The 15,900-nt window shown below is 33.5% G+C and overlaps 1 long non-coding RNA gene across 1 annotated transcript in view; it reads right to left on the reverse strand.

Annotated features, from left to right (window-relative positions):
- Positions 1–2,622: 2,622 nt before the first annotated feature.
- Positions 2,623–15,900, reverse strand: part of LOC136997941 (uncharacterized) — a 46,104-nt gene continuing 32,826 nt past the window's right edge. The window contains exon 3 of the long non-coding RNA XR_010888483.1: positions 2,623–3,184. This is a non-coding gene — a long non-coding RNA (uncharacterized lncRNA). The remainder of the gene's footprint in view (positions 3,185–15,900) is intronic.

A 15,900-nucleotide genomic window follows, 5' to 3' on the forward strand; every position in this document is an offset into this window, starting at 1 on the left:
ATATATATAAATATATATATAAATATATAAATATATTTATAAAAAATTTTTTATAAAAAATTTTATAAAATTTTATAAAATTCAACAAAATAAACCGAATTTTATTAAAGTAAACAATACTTTAATTCTACACTGTAATAAGTACGCTGTTTTTTAAATGTTTTAGAAACTACACAGTAGAAAATAAAAATTTGTTAAAATCAATATTGGGAAATCACTCTGCTCCCGTACGAGGTTTAAACAGTCTCGAATGAGATTGTGACGTATTGCTATTGTTTCATGGGAAATCACTCTTTAACATGTCGTTGCGGTACGAGTTCTGATCAGCCTTTGTGATTTCATCTGCAAATTTCATCGTATTTTCCATTCATTGGAATATGACTATCCTTTGTACAATTGTAATTGAATAAATTAAATTTCCTGGTGTTTACTTCCCGTCGATTACATTCGATTTAGTTGTAACGATTTAAAAATTTCAAGGAATTATATCTCTTATAAACTTTTTTATGCATTATACAATAATAAAGTTTCTCAGTTTTGTTTTCGTTCGTCGCGTACATTTATCTGTTATTGTTAAAATTCCAAGTACAATAGTTTTTCAGTTTATTTGTACTGTTTATTTCGGATTCCGAAGCGTATTTGTTATTATTGAGCATCATCAAAATTATGCTTGAAGAAAAATATCATGAGACGATGACAGGATAACATTTTGATCGGATATAAGCCTGTGCGTTTCGAGAATCTGTATTTCTCTATAAAAGCACAACATACCTGGCAATATCTGCCAGGCTAGGGCTGGCCGGCAGAAAGTAAAGCTAGATTCGCAATATAAATCGAATATCTCGAGACCAACGAGAGCGAAACGAAGCAAATCGGTTTCAGGCAATCCTGAAGAATCGAAATTGAAGCCATATATTTTCTTGAAAATATGATCATCGGCAATGTTAGGAGAATACCAGAATACATGAGAGATGCGTGCAGCGCTCTCGCGCTAGAAAAATTCCGCAGGAACAACTTTAGTTTATAATAGAAATTTGCACCGTAAATAGCCAAGTATCATCATTTCTTTAGAACTAGAATATTTCCATAGAATTCGCAACAATATAAATCTGGTTAGATAGAAACTATCTTCCTTCCGCTATCTTGTCTGTTCATAACAGAAATATAACCAAGAATATATATAATTCAACGGCAAAAATTGAAGAATTTTAATGTATCAAATTTCAAGAAAAAAGAATGGATTGCACACACAATCTTACTTTTTTTAAATTGATTGATTCTTGCTTTCAAGAAACAGTTGTAAGCCTCCTATCTATATGTTAAAGGCAGACAATATGTTAGCGTGAGCAATTAATTATCAGGCTTATCGTATGAGAGTTATCAAATAACAATGGCCGTAAAACGCAATAAATATCTCTACGTTTGTTTTTTTATTTAAATCTGCAGACCACGCGTTCCACGAGACACAGTTTCTTATGTCTTCCGCTGTGATACACGGCTTTCACGTCCGAATGAAAAACACAAAACGGATATGCGCGGCGAGTTCGACTGTCCGATGCCGAACAAAGAGAGAAGCGGCACAATAATGGAGCATAGGCCTCGCGCTGCACGTTGAATCGTATCGCCGCTTGAAATTCTCCTTTATGCACCTCCCCTTTCCGGCGATCCCCGTCGTGTATACCTGCGCGCCGTAATAATGCAGGGTTATCAGAATGTCCGAGCCGTTTGCTCCGCGCATTACCGAACCGGCAGGTGCAGTCGGTCCACGAAGTCAGCACGCATTCGCACTTTCCACCCCCCAATGCGTACGTTTCTATGGAAGCGCTTTTCACTCGCGCGGCTTTCAATTGTTGCCGCCACTGTGAAAAGATTACTAGTCCGTAAAAAACCGTATTTTAATCCAGTTCAGCAGACAGAGTTAATTCTATGACGAATTTTTACGCGATGTTAACGCAGATCCACGTAATATTCTGGTCATGAATTCATTTACACAATATTATTCCCCTGACATTCCCTATTATCCATGGAAATTTTCTGGTGTTTATTACCATGTATAATATTCTGTTATATTCTCGCATGTTTATCGTTGTTTTTTTTTTAATAAATATATTTGTCTCTTCTAATATTTCTAATTTCCTGCTAACAAAATTTATCTAATTTTGATGTGTAATGTTTAATTCATTATATTAGTTTCGTTATTAACACTAAATTATAGATTTGATTAAATTTTCATAAATTTTTGGTTTAATAAATTCCATAATTAGAAATTATTTGATTATGCTTTAATTATATGAACGTTAAATGTTTATTACGTGCTTTTTATAAAAAAGATTTCGGTCTTCTCAGAAAAATAAATGTGTATATCAATCACATTTCTTAAAATATTACATTTTCTGTTAGCGGAGACGCGATTCAGTGCACGTCCCGCAATATACAGTTCTGGCAATAGATGCCTCTGTCAAGTGATGTACTTCATTCGACGATTCGTCTTACTTAACAATTTCCTTTGCCGTGACGTGCGAACTTTATTTAAGCCGTTGAGCGGAGAACAGCGGTATAACTAGTAATATTAAGTCACATATTTTATGAGATATTAATTCTTTTATTTTGAATTTGTTTTAAAAAACAAATTCTTATTTTCTATTCTTATTGCTACAGAAAAAAAGAATAGTATATTTAAATTTTAAGTATATGTTCACAAGTGATGTTTTCTAAATAAATACAAAGAAAAATATTATGCTGCTGTTCTCAACAACTCATTTATTCATTTAATGTATTTAATTATTTTGGTCGCAGTTGCATATAATGGTCATACTTTAACGCAAGAGGATTCGACACTCAACAAAGACAAATTCCGCTCATAATTGTAAAGCTCTCCCTTCTTATTTTCTTTTTAGTTCTATGAACGCCGTGTAGCAAGCCTTAATGATGAACATTAACCTACTTCTGAAGTTTTTTTTTTCTTTGCCAGGTAACTCGAGCTTGTGAAAACTTTAAATCGTCGGCAGTCGTCCGCTGACGGATCTAATCATGAATGGTGCGAGATTTCATTTGACTCTTTAACGATCAGGGTCAGCTAATTACTTACCCGACGTCATTTGTCATCGGCTGAGAACATCGTTGTTAGCTGAGTTTGCTGAAATGCTTCCAGTATTTGCAACCCGTCGCACGTGCTGATACGCATCTGAAATCATTGAATGTACAATTTGTTAGAATTAAAAAAGTTTACGGAGTAAACCAAAAGTTTCTTGTTCAATTTTAACAGAGCACTGAAGGATTAATAACACAGTTGATAGAAATTAGTTTTGATACCACCATCACTCAGAAAGAAAAAACAACTGACAAATAATAGAGATGGAAATGGAATAAATATGTAAAAGAAGTACTGGATTTAGTTTTTACAACTTTTTTTCTATGAATTTTTCACAACCAATTTCAATGGGAGATAAAACTGTAATATAAAAGGTTTTTCGGAAATCTTTTATATTTAAACGTATTTGTTCTATAAAGTGCTAACGATTATGCAAATCTTGTATAAGTCAAAGTTTTAGATAAGTTTCTTCGATGAACTAGAAAAGAACTAGGAAGTATTAGATCTTTTCTTGCTAAAGAAATTCGTTCGCAGGCGCTCTATATCCTGGAGGCACGCGTTCTACACGATTCTTCGATGAGTTGCCAAAGCTCAATCTGCCCAAGTTTTTGAACTCCGTGTTCGTAAACTGCAATTCCAACGGCTTGTGCAATAGACATTTACAGATTGATTGTAAGCGCAGTCAAGAATTACGTTTATAGAACGTAATTTAATTTTCAGGCCTGTATTTAATTAGACTCGTGTGCAGTGTTTTAGATCTATATTATCAGAGATAAGCAATATATTTTAAATATATAATAAGTACATCGTTTTACAAAAATTATTATTATTTTTTTAGTCCTTTGTTTTCGAACAACGAAAGCTTCTAAAATTTATGATTTATTTTATATTTTTGTAAAATCAAGAAAAGCACACTCAAAGCGCGACCGGAAATTTGCGTATAAAAAAAGATTTTGCCATCTTCCGATGGAGGGTGTGCTCATCTGACGCGGAAGCTGACGAGAATGATGGAAAGTTCGGTGAAACTGGAAGAGTCTTACTACTACGTTTCATTCAACGAGCATCGTTGGCAATATCCTGCGTATCATCGTCGACGAGCACAAACTCGTTTCTCGCGCGATTCCCTTCTCCGTCGCGTCCTATCCCGACGGACTGTCAAGGCTCAATTCCTGAGAACTTTCGAAGTCGCGCTCGTAAACATGTTTCTTCATGTAAGCTGTAAGAGATCAACATCGAGCAAATAAAACTTCATCAGTCAAAAATGTGGAAACCCGCCATTCGAATATGCTGTTTTTTTTTTTCCAAAAATTGAAACCGTATAATATCGACGAGTTCAGATCTCGATACTGCAGACAGGTAAAAATGATTAAATTTTTTGTAAAAATGGAAACATGTGATAATTGACGGGAGCTATCTGTGATATTTAAAAATTCAACTCAACGAGATTGTACAGGTTTCAGTCCTCGTTTTTTTTATTATTTTTGAATTTTAATAAAATATATTGTGAGTAAAATCGGCTAAAATCTTTCGCGATTTAATTAGCATTTTTACTAGGCGCGCGTGTCACGATATTTGTCGACTCATCTCACGCCTGGACAGCTTCATCCTCTTGGGCATAACTCGACTTGTACTTAGGCAGTAGTTTTAAATTGCTTTACTGCGGCGAAAGTTTGCGCTAATTTCGCGAATCCACGAAACTTTTGAACAGACTGATTTTTCGTGAAAATTTATGCTAACAATGTATTATAGCTTCTGACATTATTCTAAACAATATGTTATTATCACTTAAATATATATATATATATATTTAAGTGATATTTATATTTTCTAATAATTTTGCAAATAGTCATCAGATAAAACAAAATTGTAAATAACACGAGTGGTTTATTTTTTATTTTATGCATATAAAATTTTTATAAAAGTTACTTTTTATATTTGTAATAAATAATGTAAATAAAAAAATTGAATGTTATAAACTAAATTAAAAAGTTTTTATTTTTATAACGAATTTAACACTATTTGAACTATTTCAACGTAAAAATTTTAGGGCGATATGCAGTAATACATCTGTCCAACAAGTGGTCGGATTGAAAATACGGATATCCTAAGTATGGATTTAATGTGACCATGTAAGATACGATAGACGCGTATGGAAAAAATCTATCGACAAAACGTTGAAACGAAACTAATCCTACAGGCGCGCTTCGATAAAATGTCTGCCGACAGTTAAGAGCATTAAAGTGAATGCTTCATCGATTGTGATATTTGCTGGAAAATGAGAACTCCGAGATACTCCACTTCGCTCGTTAATACGTACAAAATGCACAATTGTAGAGCATTGAATAATCATTAATGATGTTAATAAAAATAAAATATTTCTTCAAAAAATGACAGCAAACATTTTATGCATATTTAAATACTTGTCTTTGTTCAATTTAAATCATGATTAGTTGTATTCGAATACTAACATAACTAAAGTTATTCAAATATTATTTAATTAAAGAGATTTTTTCCCCGTCTAAATATTATTAAATCTCGGAAATCCAACATTAAAAAAGTGTTCTGTACAAACAGACAAATTAACTTTCTAAACGATAACAAGATACAAGTATGTATTTCGTAAATGCAGTGTCGCTCTAGACAAACGTGGAAGCGTTTAAACTTATATCCTGTCGGTAAAGGTGCATAAATGACCATAATGGATGGAAATTAATGCGACAAATTAGCATTTTAATTCGCTATCGCTGGTGCAGCGAAGGGCATCGCTTTTTTTCTTCTTCAGCGCGAGCAACCCGACGTGAATAGAATCACTGCAAACATCGCCCCTATATTCCCTTAGTGACGTAAATATTTTAACGGGTCAGACCAAGTGGTGAAGTGCCTTTCGCCTCTCCAGCATTTCACCGCGATATTTCAATCCTTGATACGAGTTTCGAGAGAGGATACACTATTGAGCAAACGCGGCCGAGTGTTTGCTCATTATCCTATTTTTTCCAGCCGTAATTAATCGTGCGATCTACGAATTTCTTTCTAATATTCGTCGTATAATTTAAAAAGGTGACATTTTACATAAAATATTATTACATTTTTTATATAGAATAAAACTTGACATTTTTTTAAATTTTCAAAAAATTAAATTTTATCTTGTGCACATTTAGCTTAAAATACACTCAACAAAATATTTAAAAATAATTAATTAATCATGGTAAAATAATAATTTAATTAAACAGTATACTCAGAACTTTGCTGGCAATAATAGCAAACAAACTTTTTTCTAATTGAATTATTTCAGTATTTTTCAGACGCTGTGTCGTTATATTCCAGCGTTTCCTACACCAACTATCAAATTTTACGATTCTGGGCTACTTTACAAATCGTGCAATTTCACCAACTAGAATCGCAGGAAATTATGTTGCTGCACAAGATCAACATTTCGTTGAGAGGTGAGTTTCTCATTTTCTACCATTCGTAAAAAATAGAAAAAGAGAATCTAAACAAAAATACTGTTCCAACAAACAAAAATTTCTTATTCAAAAGTCAAGATTTAAATTAAAACGATTAATATTATACATTTTTGGATTTTTTACTGCAAAAATTAATATTTAAAGATAAAGTATATATATATTTAAAGATTTTAAAATGTTATAAGATAAAATAAAAGTAAAAAAATAATATATGCATGCAACAATTTCTATACATCTAAATTGTTATTTAATTTAATTTGATCACCGCTTGTAATCAGATACATCACTGGAGAGCATAAAATTCTAAATATTTCAATATGTTTCGCAATCATCATCAAAATATTATATCGTGCTTGCTAATATCTTTGTTTTGCTAACTACAATTTAATTATAAATTACGATTGTTTTAATGTACCTTTTTATTTGATCCTATCGCAGTTAAAGCACTAAAGTAATGAATTACAAAAATGTCTCACAATCAGTTTACAATATGTAGTAGCAATCTTGTTTTTATAATTGGTTGCTTTCAACTTCATGAGATCATGAAATATTGCGACGCCCAAGTGTTCCTGTGATGAAATAAAATCTGCAAGATAAATCGCGTCATGCCGTGCGCACGCGATGGGAAGCCAGGAAATTACAATTCACGACAAGTACAGGCGTATCTATATGCACACATACAATTGAACTAGCTAAGGGTGTGAACTTCACGTAGCCGAGAGATACGACGGGAGGTAAGAAAGAAGAAACAATGAGAATCCGATCGCGGAACCAAGTCAAGACTGAAATGGAGCAGATGCGAGAAGCAAGAAGGAACAGTCGCATTAATATTTATTCTACGTCGTCTTTCGTGCTTTCAACCCCGCAGGTCTTTTCCTTGCCACTTTCGCGGTGGCCCACACGTTCACCGCGATGAAAACTTTTATCAAGGGAAAAGACCGTACTTCTTTTCTGTTACATATCTTCACTTCGCATATTTCACTGTTTTCCTACCTTTCTAAAATCTATTAACAATTTATAACTCATCCATACACATAAGCGTTATTCAATACATAGGTAATTGATAAAGCATACTTCTATGAAAATCAGAATACTATAAAGCTACACATGCGCCACTTATCTTTGAAAATATCATTATTGCATCTCCGCAAGAAAAGTGAAAAAATTTCGACTTGTTTTGCGGGAGTACGATATAAATTACTCTTAAAATAGAATTTTATATATGTACAGAATGTTCCCAGACAAACTGTATCAACTATTAATAGCAGATTTTTGAGGTCAGAAGACGAAAATCTTTATAAAAAAAATGTCGAGAATACGATAATTTTTAAATGCGAAGTTTAAACTCATCAATCATGTTGACAGAAATTCACGCTTTCGTCATATATTGATTTTTACATCCTTACCGCATAGGAAATCTCAGAAATCTGCTATTAACAGGTGATACAGTTAGTCTGAGACACCTTTTACATTATTATTCAATCTATTCTCTTATATTAAAATAAAACAAATGAAAATTGAATTGACTTACCGGCACGATGCGCAGCAGCGGAGTTGTTTGGAAGCTGATCTATAACATGCAAAGTATATTCAAATTATAGCTGCGTTTGAGATAATCATTTGAAAAATAATTATCACGCACATTAAATTTTTACTCACCTCTTTCATGCAAATATCTAATAAATAAGATATTTATATCTAATAAGCATAAATATTGAAAATTGCAAATCTTTTACTAAAAGATTTTATTTCAAAGTTTCTATATGCGTTACATTACATAATATTTTATATTTGCAATATTTTGCAAATAACAGCAAATAATTACTTATCCCAGCAAACACTAACCAGCAGTAACCAGCAACACTAACCAAACACTAAACATAACATATCAATATTATAATTTCCCATTCAATAATATAATAATTACATACAAGACATGTTATATTGCAGTAACATGTTATATTGAGGGACCCTAAAATTGTTCCGCCAGTGCTTGATGCCCTTCCTGAATATTCTTCTCTCAGTCTTTCTTGTAGCTCTTCAAGATACTCACGCGTTCGTGACGCGAATACAAAAATCGCGCAATATTTTAACGGCACTACCAAAACATACTTTGTCATGTCAGGACAAATATCAAATTCACACGGAATATCATCGCACAGATTACACTCTGCCGCAGACAAGTAACTTGCCGCACTGTAGCAAGTAACAACGAAAATAATAAGGTGCAATAAACATATCAAAGGCAATTCGACTTGGCCTTGATGTTTATTGCAGCCTTATTATTCGACACGTCGTACGGGGCAGATCGTTCAGTATCACGCGGTGGCTCCTCTCCGATAACGCTACCCTTATTATTTTTCGTGATTTTCGATGTCACTCTTTCCGTTATTACTTGTTACAGACGCGGCAGAGTGTCAAACGTGTAATCCGTGCGATGGTATTCCACGCGAGTTTGACTTTTGTCCTAATATGACAAAGTACGCGTCAGTGGTGCCGTTAAAATATTATGCGATTTTTGTATTCGTGTCACGAACACGTGTGAGTGCCTTGAAGGACTGAAAGAAGGCTCGGAAAGGGCATCGGATGCCGGCGGAGCAATTTTAGAGTAAGTAATCATTCATTTGTTTTCTGTTATTTGCAAAATATTGCAAATATAAAATATTATGTAACGCACATGGAAACTTTAAAACATTCAGTAAAAATTTGCTTTTAATATTTTTATTATCTTTAAATATAAAAATATAATTCTTTTAATAGATATTTGCATAAAAGAAATGAGTAAAAGTTTAATGTGCGTAATAATTATTTTCTCAAATATTTTAAACGATGCTACAATTTGGATATATTGTACTTTGTACGTTGCAGAGCAACTTGTGAAAAGCTCAGCTGCTGCGCATCGTGCTGGTAAGTTAATCTAATTTGTGTTATTTCAACATCATTAAGAGAATACATTTAAAAATAATATAAAATATACAAAAGATGTCTCAGACTAATCGTATCACTCATTAATAGCAGATTTCTGAGGTTTCTCGTATGATAAGGATATAAAAATCAATATATGACATGCTTGAGAGCATAAATTTTTGACAATCTTTTTGATAAACTTGAAATACTTCGCATTTAAAAATTATTGTAGCCTCGAGATTTTTTCCTATAAAGATTTTCATCTTCAAATGACTTCAGGAATCTGCTGTTAACAGGTAATACGGTTCATCTGTGACCCACTCTGTATAATAGCATGTTTATTTCCTACATAAACAATCGGTTCTTTTTGTCTCGACTCGATCTTTCATATTAAAAAAAAAAAAAATTAATAGATAAATGCAATAAACTACAGTTTTTTTGTAAAAATTTTAATCTAAAACAACTTTGGTATGTTTATATATATAATGAGCATTTTAAACTTTATTTTGAAATAAAAGACATAAGTTAATTGAGAAGTAAATTACTACTTAACGTTTAACTTTGAAAGATTAAGTATCTTAATTAATGAAGTTTCTAATTTTTACGAAGAAAGTTCGCGTCGCGCTAATTGCACTAAGCGTTGCCTTATTTTCTACTTTTGCCTTTCAAACCGTTCATATACATTTCTTTCTTGGAAAGTAAAAATTAATTTGATTCATCGCGGTATTGAAGCGACAGTCGAATAATTCTAAAGGATCTTGCCATGCATTTGCCAGTATTTCAGGAGATGCCATATCGTGCCTGTAACGTGATTAAATCCTCGTTATGGCCGCGGCTTGTTTGCCGTCGAAATTCGCCTCTAATAGCGTCACGATACGGCGTGTATCGCGAAAGCGTTTACTGCGCATGCATCGGAGAGCCGCTTAGCTCACGAGCACGAAAGCACATCAAGGAACTTCCTGGAGGGCTGCAGAGACCCATCTGTCCTGGAAACTTTGCCTCGAAGCGTTTAAATCCGTAAACTATAGGCAGGGGATAAGACCGCGAACATAACGAGCGAAACCGTGTATTGGCATCGCTGATGATAACAATATTGCGTGTAGTGTAAAACGTTTCAACGTTTTCTTAAATATTTGTTCTTGCAGAGCTAAAAGAAATATATTATAAACAATTATTTCGTCAACCAAGCGGTAAAACGTAAATTTTTTCAAGATTTTCAGCAGATCCATCTTTAATTCGGATAATACATTTTTGATACTTCCAATACAGGCTTTGAGTAACATTTCCAATGCTCGATACGTCAAAGGGATTAGAATTTGAAGCGCTTAGCTACAATTTTGCTTCGTTAACGTACGAAGCCTAAACCCGACTACTCGAAATTGTACTATTAGTGTAATGCCGTTAATTGATTCCTCATTTGAGATTTGCGTTCGTGTCTAATCAATAGAGATCATGTATGTTATAGCATGTAGATAGCATGGAAACTGCTTGCTTTGAATTTACTTTATGACTTGTACAATCCCATAAAGGAATCAGTTTCGACTCATTTACGCAGTAATATTAGTTCTGATCTTCTGTAATCTCATAAAAGTAGAAGCACTTATTTACCGGAATGCAAAACATTTCATAAATTATGCAAAATTTCTTAGACTTTTATTCTTCAATATCGACAGCTTTCCGAAACTTTTTACATTCTACATTTTCATCAACTATTATTATAATGCTACAAAATTAAAGAGCAAATGTTTTAAATTTGTTTAATTTACTAATTTTTAATTTAATTTACGGCGACGCGTTAGTCCCTTGATGAGACTGTTGACAAAGGAAAGCTTCATGATGCAATTCCGTTTTTCAAGCTTTATTTTTGTCTCCATTATATCTAACGTGACTTGATTTGCATTGCACTGTAACAATTCTTTAAATTTTTATATTGATAACAAATAATAATATAAAAATAATTAAACATAGAGTAAATATTATTTCAATATTACGTTTTTTTCACTTGGTTAATTAATGTTGATGTTTGGCGGAATCAATTTTGTTTGTTCTTTCTTCTTTTGGATTTTATGATTCGTACATAGCATTCAGCGGAGTTAACTTTTGCGGGCATACAAACGAATGAGATTTAATTTTATAAGCTCAGCAATTCATAAAAGGAACAATGCAACGCGAGCATGTGCATACGCGCGCGTGCAAACGTACATGTGCAAAAATGTATTTGCCTGACAGCTTTCCATGTGAAATTATTTATCTGAGAGCGTACGCGCTCAAGTCCCACGAGAAATCTCCAGATTCGCGTTAGCCGCCCGGACAGTAATTTCCGGATGATAATAAAAATGTCTGCCTAGACCACGCCTTATCATTGCTTAACAACTCCCGCAATTACAATGAACGCATGAAACATGTTTTCTTGGACATTTAACCGTGTAGAGAAACAAATGCGTAGAATATGTATGTGAAACGACTTTTATCATGTAAGACAATATATAAAATGTACATAAAAAATATTCATATTTTAAGTATTAAAACAAGCGATAAATAATTGTAAATGTTTGATTTTCCAATTATTTGCAAGCTTTACAGTTTGGTAAAATAACGTGTAATATGCGCCATGTGAAACTGCATTGCTTCGTATTGATTATCGAAGTTTTCCTCAAGTTTATAATTTGAAATCACATTGCATCCGGGACACGTCGATTTTCTCTCAGACGACCACATGCCAGATATGTGATGGTTGATCGAGCAGATGCAAATATAATGCGGACTGCATAATGCAATTCGAGCATGCGCTCAGAGAAACATGTCCTTCTACATAGCACGAAATCCAATCTCCAGTTTGGATACAGCCACCTCTTGGATCAAATATTTTGTCAGGCGCACATATTACTATGGACAGGCGAATACGCGAAATGCAATGGACCAACTCTTGAAAATCATGCTTTTACTTCGCACAAGTAAGTGTTATTAATTTTAAAATATTGCTATAGTAAAGAAAAATTTTATCTTTTTGTTTAAAATATTTAAATATTAAAAAATTCCAAGATTTCAAGAATTCCAAAGAAAGCAATATCAATATTGCGAATCACAATATCTAATACTGCGAGTATTATACAATAATTCATAAAGCAAACGAGAAGCGAATAATTCCGCTTATTTTTCACTTTTGCAAAAAAATGTGTACTACGCGATATAAAAATTTTGGGAAAGTTATTCGAATAGTTTAATTCAGATATCACCGAATTGTAATCTATTTCGAAACATACAATCTTCCAAAGTATTCCCTCTTGTGGCATCCTCTTGTAGCGTGCAAGATAATCACAATTCATTAACGTATATAATTAATGGCGAGAACCAATGTTCAGTAATTTGCCAGACGCAAATTACTTTGAAACCGCACATCTCTTAAAATAAAGTATTCCGTCTTGGCAAACATTGGCATATACGCGGTTAAGCGAGTTAAATGCGGCTAGTTTAACTTCTTGTCTCGAGAAGCCAAATCGAGTGATGTTTAATCATCAGAACGTCTTCTTGCGATCACGATTTACAGATTAGCAACTAACAAACCTCGGGTATTGCTAAATGTATTTCGGTTTCCTTGTCTCGTGAGCAACGAAACATTAATAAAGCTGATACCCATTACAGCGTACCGTAATGTCTTACAATATATCATACATAGCCGTAAGTGCAGTTTCGTCTGTTCCGTAAATTTTCATTATGTTTTATTGTTAGACAAAAGACACGATGTTTCGGTATCTTCGCGCCTGAATGAACACGAGACTTAAAGATTAAGTACCAGTCTTCGGTCTTTGTATATCTTTTTTTTGCAAAAAAACACAGTCAACTAACTGCTGATAAAAATGAAAGATGCATAGCTGACGAGCAATATTGACGATATAGCTGATGTATCGACAAGCCATGTCATCGACATTGGATTGCAGCGCATGTACAGAGAGAATAACGTAGCATAAATGTAATATGAAATAGGAATGTTATTGCAAAATGAAAATGTAGTTAGCAATATTTTATCATTATTTTTACACATTTGATTTAAAATGGAATTTTGACAAAATACACCGGCATATTTGCATTTAACTTGATAATTAACTCTACATCTGGTTAATGGTATCCATCTTCTCTTCATTCCTCTCCTACCCACCGTTCATTTATTATCATGATGGAACGTGGTGCGCGCGCGCGCGCGCGCACGCGATACGTCTCAATCGGTGAGAAAATATATTCCCCGATTTTGCCTGATAAATCCGCTCGCGACCTCACCTCGCTTCATCATTCGCGGGTGGGTGCGCTGTAGCGATCGATTTAATCTTTATTGTTGGTGGCGGATGATTAAGGTGGTCGCCTCGAATGTAACGAAAGTCGACTCATCATCCATTTCTACAGCTGAATCAGCTCGTTGCGCACATCAATAATTTCGGCAGCACGTGAACCGAGCCGGTCACCCATATCACGTTCACCTACGTGCCGGCGCAGCGCAATCTCCAGAATATCGAAAAAAGAAGAGTATTCACTAGAACGTTTGACAATTTGCGAGTTTTCCGAAAGGAAGTTTAGATATTGATTCTCCAATTTGCCTCGTATAACGAGAGCCCGTATACAAGAATTTCTTGACAATAAACTATATGGAATAATTTCTTTTACTTTAAATTCTATTTCATGGAAAAGTGAAAATAGTATCTAATAAATAACAATTATTCATTTGATTTATGTATTACTTATTATTATTATAGTAGAAGAAAGAAATAATATGCGTTAACATACGTATCTTTACAAATATCGACCACATTATAAATGAAAAAGAAATTTCAGATTAAAAATTTGTATTCAAACTTGCAAAAAATAAATTCTATTCGATTATCTCTTTTGCGTTGCGACATCCACGCTAATAGCCATTTTTTCTCTTGGTTTCGTTGTTATTACAGAATTATACGTCACATACTGTCGTTCATAATATGTCGTGCATTTGACAATATCACTAAATAATATCTAATGCACATTCGTTCAATTATAAGATAAAAATAAAAAAAATTTAAGACTGTTCAGGGGACCATGAAAGATTCGTTCATGTAATAGCTAAAGTTAAGACGATGGCACAAAGGCAACGGGTTGTTATAACGTCTACGGTGCAGTTGCAGCCGAGATAATAAGCTCAAGCAATTCTACTCTATGGAGTCACGATCGTCCTTACCAGCCGCTCGATAACCGGAGCTACTGGTCGCTGGACATAAGTAATGAAAGGAGGAAACTGAGTTTTCCGAATGCTCCTCTCGTTGCGCGGCTGTAAGAGGCCAAAGAAGGCAATGACTCTCGTGTAAAAATGGCGTGGGAGTTGAAAAGAAGGGGGGGCACACAAAATGCTGTCTGGAAGCGGTCCAGCTTTGTGCCGCGGAAACCTCGACGTCGTGTTTTACGCAGTTCATAATCACCCAAAAAGCCTTATACGGACGGATATTCGATGGAACGAAACAGCGATGTAAAATGTTTTTACCGCGCGATCGACATTCTTAATTCATCTCGAAAAGTATTTAGGAAAAGGAATTAACATGAGTTGAATAAACTCTGATTCTGTGAAACATAACCTTCGAAATAAGAAACTGATTGTGAGTTATAAAATTTTTTAATCGCTTTCTATTTCTAACACGCATCATAATCACTCAGTGATAGAACTAACTGAATAAATATCAAATATAAACAAAATATAACAATTTTAATTTTGTGTAAAACCAATTCTTTATATATATATTAGAAATCAAAATAACTTTGCAAAGATATATATTTTTTATAAATACTTTGTTCACAGAAATTTTCTATAAATTTCCTTTTACTTATTAATATTTTTCAGCTTTTTTTGTATTTTTATATTCTTATTATTATGCTTTTCTTATTCTTAATAAATTGTAATAATAAGCTTGAACAACATAAAATACATTTTTACACACAACGTTATCGCCTGTAGTTAAGAATCTACTAATAAAGCAACGCAGAATGGTATATTATTTTCGGCTGTTAAGCGATATATTTTTTTACTGTTCGAGACTGGCAAGTGTCTCATAAATCCAACTCGTAAAGGCGAAACTTTAAGACGTGTCTTTCATCGTCTTCTTAACGTGCAACGATGGATGTGGCTTTTGTCTTTAATTTAAAACTTCTTGTTCATGTTCGTAATAACCTTTGTGCTTTTTTATTAATTTAACCCTCTGAGGACAGAAAACTCTCTGCGAGAGGGAGATAAAGAGAAGATTACAATGTAGAAACTTGTGCATGTTATGGAATTATTGATATCATTCTCTCATGAGTTATTAAATACTCTCATTAATATTTACATATACAAGAATGCATAAAAATTATCATTATGTTGCTTATCGTTTAACGCCTTTATACACGCATAACTGCATCGCGCTGTAATAATATTTACGGATATAA

Source organism: Linepithema humile, chromosome 2, assembly GCF_040581485.1.
Source record: "Linepithema humile isolate Giens D197 chromosome 2, Lhum_UNIL_v1.0, whole genome shotgun sequence".
NCBI classification, from domain to species: Eukaryota; Metazoa; Arthropoda; class Insecta; order Hymenoptera; family Formicidae; genus Linepithema; species Linepithema humile.